Below are 19,259 nucleotides of genomic sequence, written 5' to 3' on the forward strand. Positions count from 1 at the left end.
GTCTCCTGTTGTTGGATATCTAGATTATTTTCATTTTTTTCGCTGTGATAAGCAATGCTACAGTAAACATCCTCATAAATTCATCTTGCTTCCATGTATTATTTTATCTAAATGAACTCCTCGAGGTGGAATTGATATAACAAAAGGTATTCATATTTTTTAAGGCTTTGTGACACAACTTTTGACTCTCTTGACGCTTTGTGACTACTGCCTCTTCCAGTGGCACTGCTCACACTGTCACTGGACACCTTCGTGGGATTACATTATTTTGGACTGAGTTGGTCCCCGTGAGTTTGCCCTTCATTTGCTCATTGCGGGGCCGGGGTGGGGGGGGGGTGTCCAAGTTTTGACTCCAATTTGCCTATAAACCATGTCCAAGTATTTTGTTGAAAAAATAGGTATGGGGTCAGTCAAGGTCTGGAGCATTTTCAGAGGATTTTGTAAAGACAAGGACTAGTCCCTGAGGGTACAGTGGATACCTGGGGTGTGGACAAAAGAATGTCCAGCTTCAAGCTCATTGGTTGGGTTCTGAGGGTTGATTCCAGAAGGCAAGGGAAGGACATGTCTGGCACCGAACACCACGAAGCAGGGCACAGTCCTCAGTCTGGAGGTCGTGGGACAGCAATAGTCCCTGTGCTGAGTACTGGGCTCAAGAGCCAGGTTACAGGGGACAAGGCCAGGCCTAGTGGCCTGTGCTGCAGACTCTTCCCTGAGGGCAATGCGAGCTTTGGAGGGGACAGCAGGGGAAAGATGCAATCCATTTTCCTCAGGGGGAAGCAGGGACAGACTGAATCAAGAAGTAACAGAGTGTGTTTCTGCCATGTACGGCCTGTCCCAGGGGCCCAGGCTGGTGGGAACCTTCTCTGCCCCTTACATGTGGATCTCAGACCTCTCTGAGCTCGCCCCCCTGCAGTGAGAGCCAAACCCAGGGCCTCAGCCAGCTCTCTCGTCCTGGCTGATGCCGTTGTGTGTCAGCCCAGGCTCCTATCCCAGAGCCCCCTCTTTGAGTGGGTAAATACAGCCCGTTCACAGAACAGCATACATGTGAACACAACTCCACTTCCTACATAAAGAAACAACATTCCCCACCCCCACCCCCGCCTTGCCTCCCATACAGACAAGAATCTTCGTCATGAAATTAAATGAAATGAGATAACGGAAATGAAAGCGCTTTGTAAAAGGAAAAAGGGCTAGAACGGGGGCTTTCAGGGGTTTTTTGTTGTTTTTGTTCTTTCAAGTAGCAGAAGTCTTTTTCAAATAAAATCCTACTCTACATCCATTTATCCATCTGCCCCCATGATGTGGCCTTTGGGAAACATCTCAAACTTCACATGCCCAAAACTAAGGCCTTGGATTCCACCACCGTCTTGCTCATGATTTTTTTTTGCCACATGGCTTGTGGGATCTTACGTCCCCAACCAGGGACTGAATGAACTCAGGCCCTCGGCAGTGAAAGCACCAAGTCCTAACCACTGAACTTCCAGGGAATTCCCTCTACCATCCTCTTCAAATCTGCTCCTCCCATACCTTCTCATCTTGGTTCTGATACCTCTTTGCACACGTGTGCTCATGCTGGAAGCTGGGCGGGGGCAAACCTGATGCCCCCTCCTCCCCGCCTCCACACTCACAAGCTGTCAGTCCCCCCACCATCTCCTGTCCTGTGGGCGATTCTCCAACGAGTCTCTCCAACCCATTCTGAGCTTCTCATCACCACCACGGCCACTCTGGGCCAACCACCACTTGCCTGGATTCTGTAACAGCCCTACCTCAGCTCCCTCAGACTGAACCTGCTGGCTTTCCAGTTCAATGCTCACATACTGGCTGAGTGGAACATACCTAGAGAGTCATGCACAAATCATAACAGTTAAGCTTGATGAGTTTGTCTAAACTGCACACACCTGTGTAACCAACACCCATGTCAAGAAGCAGAATATCACCAGCATCCCAGAAGTCCCTATATGTCCCCTCCTAGTCATACCCATTACTCCCCCAGGACAACTACCATCCTTATTTCTAATGCCATAGATTAGTTTTGCCCCTTTTTGAACTTTATATACAAGAATTAATACAATGTGTATTATTTTATACCATTGTGTTTGAGAGATCCATCCACATTGTTCTGTATAGTTACAATTTGTTCACCTTCATTGCTGTATAGTATTCCATTGTCTGAATATATCATTATTTATTCAGTCAAGCACTGAGAGACATCGGAGTGGTTTATGGTTTGGGGCTTTCACAAAGAGAAGTTGTCAGGATTTTTGTCTTTGGCCCATGTAAATAGGTATTTGTATTGGGTATCTACCTAGGTGTAGAATTGCTTCATCATAGGGTATGTGTATGTTCACAGAGTGATATCTTTTTTTTTTTTGCAGTATGCGGGCCTCTCACTGTTGTGGCCTCTCCTGTTGCGGAGCACAAGCTCTGGATGCACAGGCTCAGTGGCCATGGCTCACGGGCCTATTCGCTCCGCAGCATGTGGGATCTTCCCAGACCAGGGCACGAACCCGTGTCCCCTGCATCGGCAAGCGGACTCTCAACCACTGCGCCACCAGGGAAGCCCCAGAGTGATATCTTTAAAGCACAAGTAGGTTGCAGCATTCCCTCGCTTAAACCCTCCATGACTTCCCATTGGCTTTAGAATAAAGTCCCAACTTTTAATCTTAACTCACATGGGCCTTGCATGTTCTGGCACCCCTGACCTCTCCCTCCCCACCACAAATCCTGCTCTTGCACAGGCTGCTTTCCCACCAGACTGACCTTCTATTCCATTCTTGGGGCCTGCCAAGCTTTTTCCTCTGCCAAGGAGCCCACCTGTTTGATGTGCTGCAGTTTCCAGCCGGCCAGTTCTTACTCATTCTTTATGTTGCTGGTCAGATAGAATATTCGCAGAAAGGCCTCTCCTGATCCCCTAATATAAAAGAAGAATCACCATTATTGTCTCTCATTGTCCAGCTCATAATTGCGCTGAACTGAATGTGAAATTGTCTCGTCGTTAATGACTGCTTCTCCCAGTAGACTGTAAGCAACAAGGGCCTGGGACTGTCATGTTCACTGCTGGATCCCCAACACCTAGCACCAGGCAGGAACATAGTAGGTGCTCAATAAATAACAATACTCTTATCTGCGGAGTAGATAAGAGGAAGACTGAGGCCTGCAAGTCCACCAGGGACCAGAGTGCAAATCTTGGCTCCATTACTCACTACTCTTGTGCCGTTAGGCAAGTTACCTAAGTTCCCTGGAACTCAGTTTCCTCCTCTGTAAAAGAGGGATAATCCTGTGGCCTGAGAATGTATGTGCGTACATCACAGTGTTTGCCATGTGGTAAGTGCTAATTAAGCAGTGGCTTTCTGTGCACCAGCCCTTGGAAGCCTCACCACAATCCCACAGGCAGGAACTATTCTAAATCCCCATCTCATAGATGAGGAAATTAAGAAACTAAGGCCCAGGGAGGTTAAATACTTTGTCTGATAATTCTGGCTCCAGGTCCTAGGCCCTCCTCCATGACAGTGTTGCTGGTAGCATGTGAAAGATAATAAAAACAGAGGAAGGGGCAGTGGTGAGCTCTGAATAGCCAACCCCACTCACTCCCACCCCTTTTACATGCATTCATCCCCATGAAACCCAAAGGTTAGGAGTGCAGCATGAAACCCACTGGGTTACACAAACATCCATGGTTACTAATAGTTATGAAAGAAAAAATAGAAAGATCTGATTACAGAAAAATTTCAAACTTCTATATGACAAAAGACATCACAAGTGACGTCTAAAGATAAATGAGAGTGTGGGAGGAAATATTTAAACTTCAAATAACAAAGGCTTTACTCTGCCTGGGATGAACACGCTCCTCCAAATAAACTGGAAAAATACAAACGACCCAATGGAAAAAATAGGCAAAGAATGTGAACAGAAGAGGAAATGACAATGGGTAGCAAACAATGTGTAAGCAGGGAAATGAAAATTAAATAATGAGCTCCTGCATCTCTCCTTATCTTGGCAAAAACGAAAAACATTGGTAACATTCATGGCTGATGAAGGCATAAGAAAACCAACATTAAAATACCCATCATTGAGCTGTAAAAAAAATTAGAGCCTTTTAGGAAACATTTTCTAAAACATTATGACAAAAATAATGTGTGACAACTTTCAGAAATTAAAGCAATAATAGATGGTGATATAAATAGATAGGTAGACAGACAGACAGATACAAGACCAGTCATTGCAACATTTTTGTAACAACACAACCTAGAAACACCTTGACTGTATCAATACAGTTGTATATTACATAGTTATTAAATGAGGTAGATCCATACATGCCAACTTAAAATTATGTGTAAAACGCATGAAGTAAAAAAGAATGCCAAGGACTAATGTCTATGGTTTGGTCTTATTTTCACAGAAAACAAAAATAAGCATAACCAAATCACCTTGAACACCTCTTTAAGCAGAGAAAAAAGTAGGAAAATCATATTTCTAATTGCTGCTGGTTGGAGAGAAGGTGTTAATTGTCTTCTGAACAACTTCCTCTGATTAACCTCTTGGCTTGCTCTGCTGCCCAGCCTTTCAGGGAAAAGAAACCTGATATTATTATTCTAAAAAGAAATATATGTTCTGAACATGCAGTACATGCATGTAGTAGCAAATTCAAAATGAACAAAAGGGCTTCCCTGGTGGTGCAGTGGTTGAGAGTCCACCTGCCAATGCAGGGAACGCGGGTTCGTGCCCCGGTCCGGGAAGGTCCCACGTGCCGTGCAGCGGCTGGGCCCGTGAGCCATGGCCGCTGAGCCTGAGCGTCCGGAGCCTGTGCTCCGCAGCGGGAGAGGCCACGGCAGTGAGAGGCCCGCGTACCGCAAAAAAAAAAAAAAAAAAAAAAAAAAAAATGAACAAAAGAGGGACTTCCCTGGTGGTACAGTGGTTAATAATCTGCCTGTCAATGCAGGGGTCACGGGTTCGACCCCTGGTCCGGGAAGCTCCCACGTACTGCAGAGCAGCTAAGCCCGTGCACCACTACTACTGCACTCCGGAGCCCATGAGCCACAACTACTGACCCTGCATGCCACAACTACTAAAGCACGTGCTCCACAACAAGAGAAGCCACCACAATGAGAAGCCCATGTACTGCAACGAAGAGTAGCCCCTGCTCGCCACAACTAGAGAAAGCCCACGCACAGCAACGAAGACCCAACGCAGCCAAAAATAGATAAATAAATTAATTAATTAAAAAACAAACAAAAAACAACAATTAAAAAACCCAAAATGAACAAAAGAGTATATAGTGAAAAGTAAGTCTCTCTCTCTCCCTAGTACCTCAACCACCCAGTTCTACACCATTTTCTTGTGTATCCTCTTAGAGAGATTCTATGCATATACTAGCATATGCATGTATATAGTCTATTTTTTTAGAACACAAATGCTGTACATAATGTCTATATACAAGAATACATTCATAAGGGAAACACCTTTTGATTTCTTCCAGCCAGAACCTGATTAGTTCCAAGGTTGCACTTCTTTTCTGCTTGAGAAGTCAAATTTTCCCAGCAGTAGCAGTTTATCCAGCCATCCAGCCATCCATCAGTCTATCTGTCCATCCATCCATTCATTCAATAACACCCGCTAACAAGTATTTGGTGAGCAGTCACTCTGTGCCAGGTACTAGCTAGAAGCTGGAGATAAGGTGGTGAAAAGATAAGGTCCTTGTTCTCACCCAGGTGGCCTTCTGGGGAAGTAACAAATTATGTAGAAGAAAACAAATAATAGAAGAAAACTAACACATTTCAGACAATGGGATGTGTCTTGGAGAGACTCATTCTCTGTTAAGAGAGTGAGGGAAGGAGGAGAGGTGAAAAGGAGAGGGGAGCAGGAGAGAGGGCCTATTTTAGATGGATGGCTAGGGAATATCTCCTTCAGGTGGTGACATTTAAGCCAAGAACTGAAAGACAAGAAGGAGCAAATGTTACTGGTTTCCTTGCTCTGATGACTTTCCAATGAGAGAGTCTAAGGGCAGAGTTTCAACCTGAGCTGAGCGGTGAAGAGGGTGGGCTCTGAACACCTGGAGATGTTCATTTCAACCCCAGCTCTGCCGCCAAAAGCCAGGGGAGCCTTGGGCAGTTTCCTCACCTTTAATATGAGGTTATATAAAAATAGTACCAACTTAATAGGATCACAGTAAAAATTAAGTGTGTTAAGCAACGTGGGCTGCCCAGGGTGGCACAAAGAAAGTGATCAAAAAATGATCAAGTTTTTAAAAAGTATAGTGTTAGGCAGAGTTCTTAGATGAAAAGTCAAAAGTATGATCTATAAAAAAGTAATAAAAGCTTTTATCAAAATTAGAAATGTTTGCTCTGTGAAAGACATTGTTAAGAGGCTGAACAGACAAGTTACAATCTGGGAGAAAATATTTGCAAATCGCATATTGGACAAAAGGATTATATCCAGAATATACAAAGAACTCTCAAAACTCAGTAAGAAAACAAACAACCTGATTATGAAATGGACCAAAGACTTGACCAGATACTTCACCAAAGAGGATACATGATGGCAAATAAGCACATAAAAAGATATTCAACAGCATTAGCCATTATGAAAATGCAAAATAAAACCATGATGAGATACCACTACACACCTATTAGAATGGCTTAAAAAGAATCTGACAACACCACGTGCTGACAAGATACAGAGAAACTGCCACCCTCATGCATTGCTGGTGGGAGTGCAAAGTGGTACAGCCACTCTGGAAAACAGTTTGGCAGGTTTTTATAAAGTTAAGCCTACACTTAACATATGCTCAGCAATCCCATTCCTAGGTGCTTACCCCAGAGAAATGAAAACTTACGTTCCTATAAAGACCTATACACAAACAGCAGCTCTATTCATAATCATCAAAAACTAGAAGCAACCCAAGTGTCCTTTAAGGGATGAACAGATAAACATACTGTGCCAAGTCCATACTCTACCCTAAAGCTACTCGGCCAGAAAAAAGGTACAAACTCCCGCTACATGCAACAGCCAAATGAACGGGAAAGAAGCCAGTCTCAAAGGGTTACGTACTACGTGATCCCTTTTATATGACGTTCTTGAAAAGACAAAGCTAGAGCAATGGAGAGCAGATCAGTGGCTGCCGGGGTAAGTTTGGGGAAGGGTGTGACTGCAGAGGGGCAACTCCAGACGGTTTTTGGGCTGATGGAACTGATTTGTATCCTGACTGTGGTAGTGGTTACACAAATCCACACGTACATCAAAATTCATACATAGATACACCAAAAAGTCAATTTCATTGCATGTTAATTTTTAAAAACAAGAAAAATAAAAAGTGATGAATGATCCTGTCATTCTAACTCAGCCACTCACTTCCAATCCTTCCTGCCTCCTTTCTCCTCATTCTCCACAGCCAGAAACTTCTTAAAGAAGAGATACTTCCACTCCCTAAATATCTGAAGACATCCTTTGTAACTTGGCTTTGTTGCTCTGCATACAAAGGTAATACATTTTTCTTGGAAGGAAAAGAAGGAAGGAAGGGAGAGAGGGAGGGAGAAAGGAAGAATTCAATCTACAGAAACGTGTAACCTAGAAAGCAAAAGCCCTCAGGAATCCCACCCACCAGAATTAACGGCTGGGAGAAGCTTCCACCAGAACCCATTCAAAGCGATGTTATACAGTTGCTTCCTCACAAGGTTCAAAACCCATATGGTGGGATTTCATCTGATTGACTGTTCAGGGAAACATGGAGGGCCCTGGGGTGCATGACCTTGAAAGGTTAACATCCGGGACGCCAGCCCGGCCTCATATCAAGTCAAAGCATTTCACAGCTGGATGGAGTCTTAGGGTGATCTAGTTCATTAAAGGTCACCCAGTCCCTTCCAGTCCCTCTCCACCCCCATCCCCACAAGACTCCCTATCTCACGGCAGCCTCTTGCCCACACCCGAGCTCTCCCTCTGTGCGCTGGCTGCCTCTTCCCTCTCAGCCAGCTCCGTCTGCAATCACTGTTTGGATCATTCAGTCAACGTTCAGCAAATCATTCATTATCTGTTCCTTCCTTCCTTCGTTCAAAGATACTTACTGAGCACCTTTTTTGTGCCGGGCCCTGTGCTGAGTCGTTGGAATACCTTGGTGAACAAGATCCACATGGTTCCGGCCCTACTGGAGCCTCCATTCCAGTCAGAGAGACAGTGCCTAACCACAAAACGATTCTAACACGTATCTCAATAAGAACTGTGCTAACACCTGGAAAATGCAAGTACTTGGCATGGCAATAACAATCCTGGCCAGGCCAGTCTTCCCTGAGGAAAGGCGGGCGGTTAAGCTGAGACCTGCAGGAAGAGCGGGAGTTGGCTAGGTTTAGAGCAGAGGGGAGGAGATTCAAGGCTGAGGGAATTGCACGTGCTATACCGAGAAGTCAGGGTGGCTCCCACGCACTGCGGGGACCAGCAGGTGCTGAAGTCACAGAAGTAGACAGGGCATAATGATAGCTCTCTGGGGAAATGTTTGGGGGACTTTTGTCACTGACTTTGTGGCCTCCCTTGCCCTTTCCCTTAAAAGGGAAACAGAATGGTCCCTGTAGGGCTCAGGGTATGGGATCTGGAATCAGACCTAGGCTCCATCACTCCCTATGTGTGTACAAAGAGGCAACAGCTTCCACCTGTAAAATAGGTATGATGTTGTAACTTGGGAGGATTTAATTAGATAACCCACATAAAGTCATATCAAGTCATGATCACAGGGCTTGGTACTTCAGCAGTGCTCGGTTCCTGGTGGCTAGTGCTATTGTTATTCCTATTATCAGAGGCACCATGACCCTGGAGGCGCAGTCTCTATATAGTCAAATATGGAGTTAACACAGAGCCAGGGAGGGGCTCCCAGCCTCTGGATTCCTGTAGAACCAAAGTCCAAGGTACGACCCCTTTGGGATGACATTTGTGAATCCATCAAGTATGTTTTGGGAGTAGACTCACATTTGTCAGTGACACAAGCTAGAGAGTAGAGGACAGCTAAGACCCGGAAAGTTTCCTTAGATGACAAATGCATGCAGTCAGTGGACATCAGCCCACCCCCAACTCCTCCTCCTGCCCTGAAGGCTGGACTCCCATCCAAAGGATTCCAACAATGCTGTTGGTAACGAGAGCCCCAAGATGTCCTCTCTGAGCTGAAGGGTCACTAGTTCTGCCTTCCCAGAAAAGCACCTTTGCTCCAGCGGTAGCACGCCTTTGGGCTGATAGAGACTCACGGGGTCCAATTATGGGTAAGAATATTGCAAGGAGCTGAAGCTATTTTTTTTTTTCAGTACGCGGGCCTCTCACTGTTGTGGCCTCTCCCGTTGCGGAGCACAGGCTCCGGACACACAGGCTCAGCGGCCATGGCTCACAGGCCCAGCCATTCCGTGGCATGTGGGATCCTCCCAAACGCGGGCACGAACCAGCGTCCCCTGCATTGGCAGGCGGATTCTCAACCACTGCACCACCAGGGAAGCCCTGAAGCTATTTTTTGCCACATGCTCTATCTCTCCGGCAGGCAGAGTGACAGTGCTTGGGAACCAGATATTCTCAGCCGTAGAAGGTCACGGAGCTGACGGCTAGAAGTCCTGGCTCTCAAATAGCTAGATTGGGGGTGGGGAATTATTTGCATCACCAGTTGGGGGGTCCTAGGACCTTGAGTTGTCATCCCTTCCATCCCCTGGCCCAGCACCGACCACTACCCACAGGACTTCTGTTGAACCGATTCCCCTGGGCCCAGAGTCTGGTGGCAACTGTTTATTTTTAGCCTCTGATTCTCTGAGAATGTGGGTGGGCCCCTTGGAGCAGGGGGAGGGAGGAAGGAGGAGGAAGAGGAAGTTCAGGGTGTGGAGGGGCCACGGAGGACACAGCCCAGTCCAAGCCCTTAGCTCAGCTCTGTGACCTACAGTCCTCGCCCTTCTTGGTCCACCCCAGCTCAGAATTAGGTTGGACTCATCTCCCCGTGTCCCGCTTTCCCTCTTCCTTGAAGGCCCTAGAGACTGTGTGCTTTCCGTTCATCTTTATAGCCACCTGCCTGCCGCTGCCCTTGGTCCTTTGATGTTCTCATACTCAACCACAGTGGGTGTGGAACAGGACTCCTCAATACCTCCCTTCCTCCTGCCTCTGAAGAGACATCCCAGGTCCATCTCCTTGGGCCTGCCAGAGTAGGTGCTTAATAAATACCGGTGGGCTGAAAGATAGACTTCAAGGCTCTTCCATAACGGCAAAGGCCTGAATAATGGAAGAACCAATAAGGGGAAGTTATAGGGGTTTAGAAACTTACAAAACCCTTTAGTCATTGTCTCCGGTTGCTAGTTCCTTTCTCCTTTCTGAGAAGTTCCCTGGAGCTCCTAGGCCTCGTCTTTGTCTTTGTAATCTAGAAGGAAATGCATCTACCCCTTCTTCCTCTTCAGTTCTAACTTCAGCCTTCACTGACAAAAGGGGAACTGTCTGATGAGCTGGCCTCAGTCCTGGCACAAACTTGCTCTGTGACCCAGGGCAAGACACCCTGCCCCCTGCATGACATTGTAAAGCACTCTTGTGGGATTGTTGTGAGGACTCGCGAGAGCGTGTGTAAAACGGCTGGCGTGTAGTTGGTGCTTAATAAATGCTTGCTGCTGTTGTATTATCATTAAATAAATGGTACAGTAAACCAAGCCTTCTTCAACATTTGCTTCTTTCCCGCTATAACTGATCATTCTTCACATTTTATAGAGTGCTTTAATATTTTATAAGGCACTTTCACATACATTAGCTCATCTGAGCCCCACACAAACCCCTGAAAAGGGCCAAGTCTTTATTCCATGATTATTATTCCCATTATACAGATAAAGCCACTCATGTTCCAGAAAAATGTAGATGGGTCTCACTCACCATCGCGTCTGATGCAGGGCCTCGCACAGAGTGGGTGCTCAAAACAAAACAAAGCAAAGCAAAATCCTTTTGAAGGAACGGCCTATAGGATGTAACCCTATATGCCATTTACCCTTTCCTCACCTGTAAGATGGGGATCAATGCTATAGGATACACACAGGAAATTCAAATTCTAGGATTCAGCTCCATAGCAAGGCTTGGTCTTTTTAACAGACAGAAGGCAGCGAGGTATGTGTAGCAAGCCCTTTCCCCTTCTCCTAGAGGCGAGACCCATTTTTTTAGTTTCAGGAGAATAATTGGTAAGTGCCTCAAACAAGTAGATGGTTATAGCTCATTCCTGGGAGAGGGTCAGACCAGATTCCCAACGTCCTTATATCCTGGGACTTTGGTTTCTCCTGGTTTCTCCAGCTGGAAGCTAAATTTTAGAAAGGAGATGGGCCTATGTGCATGCAGTTACGGGAAGCAAATCCCAGAGGCAGTGGGAAAGGTTCTCTGGAGTGGAAATTAAAATGTCCTCTAAGATTAACACCGTGGGGAAAAGATGCTGTCGCATTTGGAAGAGATGGGGTGAGGTGGATGAAAACATCAGAGAAAATTTACATATGTGCAATCCCCTTTTAGGTCAAAAATCATTTTACTCATTTCAGGACATAAAAATGTATTATATGTAAGTTGATTTTTACTGCAAATGATCACCATCAGTAAATTACATTTCAAAGTATAATCTCTGTTGTCAGGCAATAATTATAAATCTGTGGCTTACTTTTAATTTATTGAATTTCAAAAGAAATAAATGGAGCTATAGATGTTAAATTTTAGGGAGTCTCTTCCGTTTTCCCATTAAGGAGAAGTCACCCACACGTGACTTCAGTAAAGCCTCTAGGGCTTCCCTGGTGGCTCAGTGGTTGAGAATCCGCCTGCCGATGCAGGGGACATGGGTTCGTGCCCCGGTCCGGGAAGATCCCACATGCCACGGAGCTGCTGGGCCCCTGAGCCATGGCCGCTAAGCTTGCGCGTCCAGAGCCTGTGCTCCGCTACGGGAGAGGCCACGGCAATGAGAGGCCCGCGTACCGCAAAAAAAAAAAAAAAAAAAAAGAAAGCCTCTAATGTGTGAGAGCTTATGGTTTATAAGGAGAGACCACACAACTTTAAGAAAGTTACCAAGACTGGGTAGGAGGGAAAAACTCAACTCAATGATGACAACACATGTCTCTTGGAACTGAACTCACCACTGTGTGTACATTTTCTTTTCTAGTGACTCTAAATCACATTTTTTTCCCTCAGAATACTTTACAATGCTTTTAGATTCTTAGAATCTAAAATAAAGCTGAGGGCTTCCCTGGTGGCGCAGTGGTTAAGAATCTGCCTGTCAATTCAGGGGACATGGGTTCGAGCCCTGGTCCGGGAAGATCCCACATGTCGCGGAGCAGCTAAGTCTGTGCGCCACAACTACTGAGCCTGTGCTCTAGAGCCCGTGAGCCACAGCTACTGATCCCACACACCACAACTGCTGAAGCCTGTGTGCTTAGAGTCCATGCTCCACAACGAGAAGTCACCGCAGTAAGAAGCCCGTCGACACAACTAGAGAAAGCCCGCGCGCAGCAACGAAGACCCAACACAGGCAAAAATAAATAAATAAAAATTTTAAAAATAATAATAAAATAAAATAAAGCTGACATTTATTAAGCATCTACTATGTGGTAGACATTTTTGTGAGGACTTTCCATGCATTCATCCATTTCATCCTTATCACAGCCCCATGACAGAGTTACTATTATTATCCCCATTTTACACATGTGAAAAAAAGTTCAAGGAGGCAAAGTGATTGCCTAAGGTCCCATGGCTACCAAATAGCAGAACCAAGATTTGAACCCAGGTTGAGAACAAAGTGGCAAATGGTTCGGCATGAAAATTAGGCCCCTCTTCATTTTCTTTAAAGATTTTTTAAAGATTATTTTTGATGTGGACCATTTTTAAAGTCTTTATTGAATCTGTTACAATATTGCTTCTGTTTTATGTTTTGGTCTTTTGGCTGGGAGGCATGTGGGATCTTAGATCCCCGATCAGGGATCAAACCCACACCCCCTGCATTGGAAGGTGAGGTCTTAACCACTGGACCACCAGGGAAGTCCCAGCCCTCTTCATTTAATCAAGTCACCTCCTCAGAGTGAACTGAGGCAAACTACCCACCTCTAGCCTCATCATCCCATGGATCCACATGGAACACTTTTCTCCCCAAATCCTGCCCCAACAGGAACACATTCGTGACTTTGGAGAAGTTGAAAACACACCAATGCTCTTTCAATATTGCTTTAGTTTTTTGAACTCAGAGCAATTTTTAACGCTTTAAACCTTCATCTTAAAAGGATTCTTTCTTTAATCCCTTTTATAGATGATGAGGTCACAGGGACGAGAAAAAACTGATTTCTAATTCTCTCCCAGTTCCATATCTCTGTCATGCTCTCACTAATTTGTCTGGAACCTTGTGAGCAAGCAGAGAGTAGGATCACATTTCTGGCCCTTCCCATTCCCTTGTTCCTTTAAAACTTACTCATGGAGCCCCAGACCCTATCGAAGGCGTTAGGAACTCGGGGAAGAACATGGAGGGCTCTGCCCTCAGTCGGTGAACCTTCTAGTGGGTAACAACTGACAGTAAACAAGGCACGAAGAGAGAGACTGAAATACAGTGACTGTGTCTGTGCTCTGAAGGAAATCGCCCGTTTTTCGGTCTGGCAATGTCAGTGCCCAGTCAAGCTCACGGCCCCCATCAGGGCCTGGGGAGTAGGCAGGAGCACGCCCACCACTGAGACTGGAAGTTTATAAGAGGAAGTCCCAAGCGAGGGCGCATGGAGATCCCTATCTTGCACCAACAGCAATTTCTGGGTCCCAGAGGGGCCGTTTCCCCTTGTTGACCCACGCTCGGGTCACCCTGCCCCTGGTGCCCAGGAACTGCACTGAGACCACACCAGCCACAGCTTTGCCTCAAAACTTCCCTGTGGCTTGAGTTTTAGGCATCCCTTCAGGAGAGCAAAGTCTACCTGGTAGTGTTTGGACAACTTATCTTAAGTGTTTTATTTGGGGGAGATTTGTTTTTCAGGTTTAATGTCTTTGAGGAGCCAAAAAGTCCTTGGAATAAAATGACACTGATCACACCCCACACCTCTAACTCCTACCTTTACAGAAGACAGCCAGTGGGTGGATCAGGATGGAGATTGCCACATTTTTCTTTTTTTTTAAATTAATTAATTAATTTATTTTTGGCTGCGTTGGGTCTTTGTTGCTGCGCGTGGGCTTTTCTCTGGTTGCGACGAGTGGGGGTTACTCTTCGTTGGGGTGCGCGGGCTTCTCATTGCAGTGGCTTCTCTTGTTGCAGAGCACAGGCTCTAGAGCACAGGCTCAGTAGTTGTGGCGCACGGGCTTAGTTGCTCCGTAGCATGTGGGATCTTCCCGGACCAGGGCTCGAACCCGTGTCCCCTGCATTGGCAGGCGGATTCTTAACCACTGCGCCACCAGGGAAGCCCCTGCCACCTTTTACTGAGCCTGACACAAGGACTGTCCCAAGAGCCATCCCTTACCGGCCAGCACCACAGAGTCCTGCAACACTTTTCCTCTCTGTGATGTCAACCAGTCCACATGACAACTGGAAGAAGGAAAGCAGAGGTTCTCATCCCCACTTTCAGGAGCAGAGCAGGTCATTTGCTGAGTGGTACTTACACATGATTTCATGATTCTAAACCCAGTGCTCTTTTTACTATCACAGTGTCTCCCAACCTCTGTCACTCAAGTCCTCCCTCTGACTTTTGCCAAATCCCTGTAACAGTTGTACCATGATTAATACATGTTTTTGAAAGCTGCCTGCTTTTTCCTCTTAGCTTAAATGCCTTTGTTTAAAAACAAAACGTGCTATCACTGCTCTAATTGGAAACCTGGTTTCACTTACTGTAAATGGAAGGCAACCATAAATATAAATGTAAGGAAATGTAGCAAATTCCAGCTAGACACTGAGGACTCCTGATGGCTCTGAGCCTGAGGCCTGCTCTCTCTTTGTAAAAAAAAAAAAATGGGAGGGGAGCAAGTGTCAGAGGTGTTAAAGACAGGCTAGCTCCCAACTGAGGCTTTCTCCTCGAAGGACTGAGGGAGAATTGAGAAAGCAGTGAACTTTCTCTCTATGTGAGCAAACGACTATCTCCGACACCATCCACCAGAAGCACTTGTCTTGCCCCTGGAAAAACCTGTGGTGCTGCACCCCTTCTTGGAGAAGAGAGGCGGCTCCCTTGCCATGGCACCTCTCAGGTTGGTTCCCCCAAGCACCACTCCCGAAGTCACCCTCTCCTGTCTTGGAGGCCGTCCTTTGCAAGTCCTCTTATCTCTGCCTCCCCACTGTGAGGTTGCCCAGGCTCCATCCCTGCCCACTCGTGTCCCAGCACAAGGTCTCTTTTTTCACCCAGGCCCTCGCCTGGACCGGGGGCAGAGCTTGGCGGGATTGCCGCAACCCTTTTGAAACACTCGCTGTTTTTCCCATTCCTCCTCCTTCAATCTGCCCGCCACGCCCAGCCCAGGTGCCTTTCTAAAGCCCAGATTGATCCTGCGGCTTCCCTGATAAAAACCACTTGGTGTCTCCCACCGCCCTCAGGATCACGTCCTTCCTCTCTCCCTCGTGAGCCTATGAGGCCCTGCCTGCCCTGTCCTGCCCACACGAGTCCCCAGCCTCACTCCTCCCCACTTCCCTTCCCCAGCTCTATGATCTTGCCATGTTGGACTTCTTCACTTCCTTACCAGTCTCTTCTTTAACTTGGGAATTTCATAAACAACATTACCTCTGCTTGAAGGGAACGCTTCTGCCTTCACCCACACCCTCTGGTTCTGCCCGTCTCAGCTTCTACATCACTCTCTCCCGGCAGCCACTCCTGGTCTCCCTCCAGGCAGACCCCTCCCCTTTGATGACACGTGTTTCTCCCGTGGCTCACACTCTATTGGAATCACCTGTGTCTGTTTGCTGCTCTAGCCCAGAGCCTAGCAGAGGGCCTGAACTGTATGGAGCCACAGAAATGCTTGTTAATTGAATGGAGGGTTATTATTAATTCCCTGCACCTATGGGTCCCCAATCCCACTTTCTTCCTGCCCTGCCCTTTGTCTTCATTTAACTAAATTCTCCCTCTCCCAGCCTTGGTGGTCCAGGTCAATTCCCACCTCTCCCATGAAGCCACCCCTGATTGCTCTAGCCCAGACAGAATTCACCTTCTGTAGAACCCCTAGAGCATCTCTTTCTTTGCTGAATGAAATAATGAATGGGACATATTCTATTTTTATTTGGCCGCGCCTCCTGGCTTGTGGGATCCTAGTTCCCCAACCAGGGATAGAACCCTGGCCCTCGGCAGTGAAAGCACGAAGTCCTAACCACTGGACCACCAGAGAAGTCCCTAGGACATATTCTAAATGGAGCAGAGTGAGAAAACGATGTCATTTAAAACTCAAACTCATGGGGCTTCCCTGGTGGCGCAGTGGTTGAGAATCCGCCTGCCGATGCAGGGGACACGGGTTCGTGCCCCGGTCCGGGAAGATCCCACATGCCATGGAGCGGCTGGGCCCGTGAGCCATGGCCGCTGAGCCTGTGCGTCCGAAGCCTGTGCTCCGCAACGGGAGAGGCCACAACAGTGAGAGAAAAAAAAAAACTCAAACTCATGGTAACAACCTCTGTTTTTTAAGAGGGAAGGCATAATTCCTATCAGTGGAAAAATAAATCTCTAAACGACTTCCTTGGAGAGGCTGGTGGAAAAAAGAGAGACAAGAGGCCAAAATCACAAGACTTTTTTGGTTTTTCTTTGAAGTAAAGGTGAGACCCTAAGAAGAAGTCCTCTTTCAAAAAGTGACGTGGTTTTTTGGAAATAGATAACAGTTTGCACATGGTACAAAATTCAAAAGGCAGACTTCCTTAGCACGCCACATTAATGAATTTGAATGTGTGGGGAGATAGGTGTAAGTGGAGTAGAGAATCCATTGTTCCTAATGATACAGTGGGGGAGACTGCATTCCTAGGGGCGTCCCCACAGGGGGGAAAAGTGGACTCTTAGGGCAAGGGACCAAGCACGCAGATATTGTTCCAGGGTCTGTGCAGGTGGATGGCCGGGAAGGAGGTCTCCGGGCAGGTGGCCTAAGGGCCTCCAGGCCAAGGGCCAGCCAGCAGTTAAGTTGCCCTTGCTTGCCTTATCAGCCACACCAGGCCATCAGCCCTCAAATCCCTGGAAGGACAGTTTGGGGGGCAAACAAGCAAAGTTGGCTCCAGTCACCCTGGAATCAAACAGCCTCAGAGACAGCAGGAACCCAGAGTCTGGGGACACAGGGAGGACAGTGGCTCTGGGGACTTGAAACCTTGGGAGGGCTTCCCACTGTGGAGGAATAGGCCTCCAGCCAATGGTATTTAATCTCAAAGGACACATGACCTTCGCTAACATTGGAGTTACAAGCAGCCTTGCTTTATATTATTATCTTTTTCGTTTATTGACACTCTGTATTCCTGACTAGACTATAGGGTCTCTAAGGCCAGGGACTGGGTCTCATTTCCTCTTGTTCCACACCCGACTTCCTCAGCCAATAACAGTGAGCCCAGCACTGAATCCATTTTGGTGGCCACCTGTGACATTCTCATTGAGAGAGGACGGTGACTGAGATTCATATCACCCCCCTCCAAACACACACGCACTGCACCTGGAAACAGCCCAGGGGAGGATGAAGGCACTGCTAGGCTGCCAGGAGCTCTGGGCCCTAGCCTGTCCCCCACTACCAATGTGCCACTTTGGGCAATCTTGGGGCAAATCCCTTGACTAACTCAGCTCTTGTTTCCCACACCCTCTAATCAACAACTCAAGGACAAAGCAAAGTTTATGGCTACTGCACTGGCTGGATTGTAAGAAGGACAAATAAGGCCGTTTCTAAGTAATTCCCAAACTGTTCAGATATGAAGGTTATAATGGCCAGGGTCTGGCATGGGCTGGGGAGCCAAGCAAAGCAAGATTGCCAGAGGCCTTTGTAATTGCTTCTGTGGCTGTACTGGTGGGGAACGAGCTCCAAGTCAAATATGTGTACAAAGAGGACGCTCAAACCCCTCCTCTCAGCCCAGCCCTGGCCGTCTTGCTGCCTCCATTGGAGAGATAAGAAAGCAAAGACTCAGAAAGGTTAACACAGTCATGTGAACATCAGTAGGTTAGTCAAGAATTAACCCCATTAGGCCAATACTAATTCCAGACTTCTTAAAGGCTCCAAGGGACTGAATTTCTGCCAAACTGAGGTTCTCATTACTTTCTAGGGAAAAACATTCTCCAAATGATGCCACCGTTATAATAACAGTGTGGGACTGTTGGGGGCTTTTGCTAGCCATCAGCTTGGTACTCTGAATTCTTGACATTGCTCAATTTAAATTTTTAGTTTTAATTATTTGTGAATGAACTAGAATGCTCATGGCATGCACTGATGTGTCATTTTGTTGTGCCCAAATTTAAATCAGAGCGCTGGGAGGCTGGTGGACTGGAAATATTAACAGTAAGTAAGGCCAGCCTCTTGCCCAGAGGCTACATTTCAACATTGCTTTGTTGTTGTCACATATCATATACCCTGGAATTCTCAGGAGGTTATATTAAAAAAAAATTTTTTTTACTTTCTATAAAATATAGTTCTTGAAAAACAAGCCAACTTGTCTTGGTGATGGAAGGGAATAGTATAAGAAGTATAAATTCCTGTTGTTTCTTAAGCCAGAAAATAGAAGTTTTAGATGAACTGCAGAGTAGGAGATTGAACCCAGTGGAGGCTCAAATCCTAAAAGTGACAGGTTCATCTTTTTCTCTAAACAGTAATTTTAAAAAAGCAATTTATAAAACCATTTCAAGCAATCAGTGGCAACAACAATAACAGTAACAAAAACAACTCTTCAATAAGCAAAAGAAGAAACTTTAGAGAAGTCAAAAAAAGCATTTGATGTGTAGCATGAAGATGTAACCCTTGATGGAGATGGGGTTCTGGAGGAAGGCAATTACCTGAGCAGATTTTTCCATACATACAAATTTGGGGCACACAAAGGATTCCAGCTCTTAGTCTGGAGAAGACTGGAGGCCACTGGGAAGTCTTGCCTCACCATCAACTTGCTCATCCTTCAAATTTACCCCCACTCCCAGCCCATCCCAAGTGGGATGTCATGATGCCGTGTCATCTAGTAGTTGAAATGATCACTGCAAATAACTGCCTTGGGCTTCCTGTTTCAATTTCATCACACCTTTATTTATTTATTTGTTTGTTTATTTATTTAATGGATTGTTATTTTGCACCTGATGCTGAGACTATAACAGAGAATATAGACATGGGCTTTCCTTCAGGAACCTCATAGTCTACTGGGGGGATCAGACACAGAA

This window comes from Kogia breviceps, chromosome 4 (genome assembly GCF_026419965.1).
Source record: "Kogia breviceps isolate mKogBre1 chromosome 4, mKogBre1 haplotype 1, whole genome shotgun sequence".
Taxonomy (NCBI): domain Eukaryota; kingdom Metazoa; phylum Chordata; class Mammalia; order Artiodactyla; family Physeteridae; genus Kogia; species Kogia breviceps.